The sequence below is a fragment of the Megalobrama amblycephala genome, linkage group LG18 (genome assembly GCF_018812025.1).
Source record: "Megalobrama amblycephala isolate DHTTF-2021 linkage group LG18, ASM1881202v1, whole genome shotgun sequence".
NCBI classification, from domain to species: Eukaryota; Metazoa; Chordata; class Actinopteri; order Cypriniformes; family Xenocyprididae; genus Megalobrama; species Megalobrama amblycephala.
Window position 1 is genome coordinate 19280531 of NC_063061.1, and position 6000 is coordinate 19286530.

Consider the following 6000-nt stretch of genomic DNA (forward strand, 5'->3'; position numbering starts at 1 on the left):
CATGTTGCTAATGTACTGTTAAATGTGGTTAAAGTTATCATTGTTTATTTCTGTATTCACGGAGACAAGAGCCGTCGCTATTTTCATTTTTAAACACTTGCAGTCTGTATAATTCATAAACACATCTTCATTCTTTATAAATCTCTCCAACAGTGTGTAATGTTAGCTTTAGCCCGTTAGCTGCAGCCAACTCATTCAGAATCAAATGTAAACATCCAAAAAAATACTATACTCACAGGAATCGATGTATGCATGCAGCATGCATGACGAACATCTTGTAAAAATCCATTCGAGGGTTATATTAGCTGTGTGAACTTTGTAAATGCACTGTATTATAGTCGACAGCTCAGAGGGGGCAGGGAGCGCGCGATTTAAAGGGCCACAGCATGAATCGGTGCATAGTTAATGATGCCCCAAAATAGGCAGTTAAAAAAATTTATAAAAAAAAATCTATGGGGTATTTTGAGCTGAAACTTCACAGACACATTCAGGGGACACCTTAGACTTATATTACATCTTGTAAAAAAACGTTCGATGGCACCTTTAAATAATTAGATCTACAGATTAACAAAACGAAAGTGTTTATTTGTGACGCACTCCAAAGATCTAGAAAAGGAAACAGACATTCTGCTTGTTTTCATTATTTGAGTGTCTTTTGTAAATGTATGAATTATGTCTTGCTTTTAGCTGTATGACCATAAATTACGGAGACAGTTTTCTGTCTTTAGAAGGAAAACAAATCCACTGGTCGTGCCGGCGCCTCACGCACGCTCGCAGAAATTCTTGCATTGCTTAGCTACTTGATATCACAGCTGTTAAATAATTAAATTAAAATACAATCAACCAAACATATAAAAAAGTTACACTGCTCAATTCAATTCTGTAATACAATCTGCCATTTACCACCCATGACCACCACCTGACTGTGCTGTTATGTGAAGGATGATGTTTTACGTCAATAATGCGAGTGAAGTACAAAGCTCATAGTTTAGCATTCGTCTCGAAAATGAAAACAGTTGGATTCATGCCGAATGAGAAAGGTAGGCTACAGATTAACTTTAAATTAATTCGTTTTGCATCTTATTTAGTTTTATTTCCAATAAATAAACCTGTTTCTCGCCTTGACTATAGCAATAGAAGCTGGAATGGCGTTAAAAAAGAAAATAGTTTTTTTTTTGTTATTATTCGTTTTGGCATGACGTTTTGTTGTGAGTACATAAGTGGATAGGTAAAATAATATAGGGCAGTTTTGTTCATAATTTATGTTTACAAACATTAGCCTATAAACAAAGCTATGTAGACTAGTCTATTTGTAAACATTTTAATTTATTTACCGATAACTTAATTATCATATTTCTGAATGTAATAATAAAATGCGACGTAGCCTATATGCGACTTATCTTATGCAGCAAACATTAAAATATCTTGAAACAAATACTTTAATTTATAAACCATTGTTTTTCCTTTCGCTTAGGTTTACATTTGGACAGAATCTTGTTATAAAAGATAGGCCTATTGGCTAAGACGGAAAATACACTCTATGTTTTTTAATAAATAAAATGCTGTACGTATTATTATTATTATTATTATTATTATTATTATTAAGTAGGCTACATGCAAAAATAAAAAAAATAACGTTATTAACCATTATTTTTTCTAATCAAACCAGTTTCAGAATGTTTATAATACAGAAGGAATGCTGGAACAGAAACGTTAATTCTTTTTTTTTTTTTAAGCCCTGATTCTGACCCTTACAATGTAAAGTTAATCATTAATCACTAGTGTGTTCATTATTAACTAATGCTTAATTGTGAACAAGTTCATCATTAATTAATGCTTAACTAATGCATTATTCTGGACCCTTACAATAAAGTGTTACCACATACACACATGTATAACGTAATCTAACACAAAGAATAACCACCCCCTTTATTCATTTCTACAGGGAGCTGATGAGGTCACTGAATTTTAAATGGCTCTCACGAAAGGAGAGGTAACCTAAAGCTCAACCTGAGACCTTAAAGAGCAGATGCCTAAATGTAAAAATGGCCTGCTATACTCTGCAGTCTGAAAGGATGCGCTGACTAACAAGCTCTGTGCCGGACACAGAAGTGTTCCAAATGATGAATAAATGCCCCTTTTAATCCTTTCTATAGGGAGCTGAGGTCGCTAAAAATTATAAACGATTTCACAAAAAAGGGGTGTTGTGGCATAAAATAATCAACTCCGACTCTACTGGTTAAGAGACAAACACATCCAATTGTCTTTAAAGCTTTTATTTCTTGCAAGAAAGGTCAGACAGGTCATACAGAAACACAAGTAGCTGCAGAGTGTAAGACCAAGAACGAAAGCTTCCCCTCACTTTTATATCTCTAACCTCCAAGGCCGAAGCCTCTGTCCTTTTACCATATTTGGAACATCCCTTAGTGGCTGTAACTTTCCACACATTGTTAGCACAGACATGTTTTTTAACATACATCTTGCATGTCCCCATACCATATCTTGCTCTTTCTATTTCTAACATCTATGTTAACACTATGTTAAACATTACCACTTAAGCCAACATCATACCATGTTCCATAAGCATCATATTTCACAATACAGGTAAAAAGCATATGAAAAATTAAAATTTCCACAACAATTCCCTCTTCTTATCATTCATTGATAACTAATGATTACTTCTACTTCATTTCACATCACAGTGAGGTGAAGAAAGTTAGAAAATGCTTAAGGCTTTTTCTGTGGGGATAGACCCTGTGTTTTAGCAAGCTAAATAGGATAGATAAAGAATGGGCTTTACCATGAAGTCAAATACCTCAGTCACATTTTACTATCACATTCTTTGAGGATTAACCACTAATCATCCATATTCATCTTAAAGTATCTTATACAGTAAATTTAAGTTCTTATGTCACATTTATGCTCTTCATTTCTGATCTTCATACAAACAACAAATTCAGATACATCACCCAATCATAGAAATCCTTCACTTTACAGACATATAGCATGCAAATTTAGGTTCTATGACATCTTATCAGAACAGATCCATTTTGTAGCCCACAATGTGTCATTGTCCAGCCTCAGTGGTGATTTGGAATTCCTTGAGCTGATTTCACCTACATGAAAATTTTAGACAGGATACAGATAGAAATAGAAAACATCATAGAAAATAGGAAACATTGCTTTGCAATAGTTCAACATGTCATGTTCACACAATTCTGTTGATGCCACTCGTTGTTTAGCCCCTTCTATTCCCAAAAATGGGTTCTTCCAACCTAATTTAGAATTTTCAGGCATATTTTCAGCCACCCATTCGTTAGTTACCATCCCCCTTTTTGATACATTGTTCATTAATTGATCATAGTGGTTGGTGACATGTTTCTCTAAACAACATTTGCCATCAACACTAAACTAAAATCCATCTTCAATTCTGCAACCAGATTTTCTCCAGCTTTCTCTGTCTCTGAACATGCTCTGTAAAGAGTTTGAAAAATCAAGGTTATTTTCAGATGACAGGTTACACACAATCTCCTGTGTCTGCTCCAGCACTCCCTACAGAAAACAGAAACCTTTTTATTAGTTTGGGCACAACCAGAAATTCAAACCACAGCACCCCAAAGATCGTCTACCACCCCAAACTAATAATGAGCACTTGTATAGATAATCACAATTCTTTCCACCTTGACTTCTCCCTTGTATTCTGTCATAAAAGCTCCTAACTTCTCACTATAACTCACATTGTCACTCTTTTCTTGAGACTCCAGTCTGCAGTCTCAACACACTTCTCTGACAAACCGGACCACTTTATTCTTATGTTTAGCTCAAAATTTAGCAGGTACCTCAGCCAATGCTGGGTGGACTTCTTAAGCGCAATTGTTTACTGTGCAATGACTTTTCTTTTCTCTGTTTTTCAATTGATATTACAATTCTTTCAGTCAGTCTACCCCCTCCAGTGAGGGTCAAAACTCACGTGCATATACCAAATAGTTAGAGGACAGTAGCCCTGAAACCAACACTTCACATTCCATGGTCACAACTTATCCTTCGCTATTCCAGTCTGTTGTTTTGTCTCTGAAGACAGAGCCATCTACAAACAACACATCCTCACAGTTATCAAATGGTTTATCTAGCAGGTCAAGTCATGGTGTACAGACTTGATCAAGGATAGTCAAACAACAATAATGTTCCTTCTCATCATCCTTTGTTCTATGAAGGTTACTGGGCTCTCTGGATAATCTTGTTTACTGCCAGTGTGTCACTGTTTCTCTGCCGTCAAGTCTACATTTTACATTGTGATCACACATAACTGACAGTGTTTAAATTCAGACCCCAAGTTGAATTTTAGACAAGGGGTTTTAACCCATGGACGGCAATCTTCAATTTCACAATTCCAATTTTCCATAAATACTTAAACTTACTGGTCCAGAGAGTAATTCAAATCAATATCATAAATGACAAAAGTAGTCATAATTACTATTAGTAGACAGAGCTGGATAAACAATCCACTTAAAGCTCGTCCCATGTTCCGTATCGTCTTTTCATCAGATTCAATCAAAATATCTCATTTCACTTAACCCATCTGTAACTATAAAACACTCATTCACACTAGTTAATGACATATACGCTCTCTATGGATTTTCCCCAAACTAACACATACAAACATAAAGTCCAGTCACTCTCGCACTCACTCACACTAGACACACATGACTATAAACTGCTCACTTTCAAAGTTGCTTTAGGTGTTAAATCTAAAAGCATATCTTTAAACTTCCCATTTTTTATGTAGATCTTTACTTAGTTTCTTACATGGTCTTTTATTCAGTCTCAAAACATCTCTGTTCATTTTAATTCTTTTTCACAAAAGTCAGCTGGGTTGTTTTGGTTCCAGTCTCATTGCTTTGTTATGTTTAAACTTTAGCAGACTGATAACAGACAGACAGAGTGTCCTTGCCCCTACCCCAGCTGTCTCTCTCTCTTACTGCACAAATAATCAATTCAGCAGCCTCTCAAGACTGTATCTTAGACCGAATTTAACATCAAATTACTATACATAACCCTTGGTCAAATGTAAATGTTTTAACTTTCAAATAAAGCAAACATTACCACCATCTAAAATATGTTATGCTTGTAGCCATTTTTGAGGGTATCTTTAGTTTAAATGCTGAATGCACTTAACTTTCTCTTGAATCTGCAAAATCAGTCTTCATCTTTAACACCACCATTGCCTTGGAATTATCCTCTGCCATGTCTAATGACCTGCAGGAGTAAAAACTATGATAGAAACACATTAGTTCAAAATCACACAGCCTCATGAATTCAGGTATTCATCATCCTGCTGAATCCTAAACTTCTATACAGTTCTTGCCAACAGGGCAACCAACATCATGTTACTAAATTTTACTCTGGTCTCCCCAGAAATTACGGACAATCACCTCATGTTCTCAGTCGGCTCTTGAAAGCTCATTCCCATCAGCTTTGTATCAATACTCTTTTCCCTCAGGGTCTTGTCCCCTGGCATAGTTGCTTGTCACAATGAAAAACAAGCCCTCTCAGGAACGCGGTTTCTGGTGAGTGGTATAGAGGAGCATTTTTGGGCCAGACTGCTGTTCTTCTCACAGGTCATCCCCCCTTCATGATGCTGCTGGCCTCACAGACATCCTGCTCAACTCTCATACCCATCTCACATAAACACCTCCCATCAGGGTAGATGCCCAGTGGCGGCGTGACCCCCTGCCTTAGGTTGTCCTCGTCTGGCCAAAGAGGATCTTACCCGTCTTTGAGAAATCACCTCGTGCACACTGGTACCCGCTCTTCCCATTCCAGATCTTTGACAGTATTCTTCACCAAAATCAGGTGTTTTCTGGAGGTTAGGGAAGTTGCATTCAAGAGCCACCAGAGCCATTGGACTGCCTAATAGTGTTAAAATATGGAGACAGGTTAATAACAACAGTATTTAATCACTAAAATCATTAGACTGTGCATTCTCTCAGCAGCAGCATA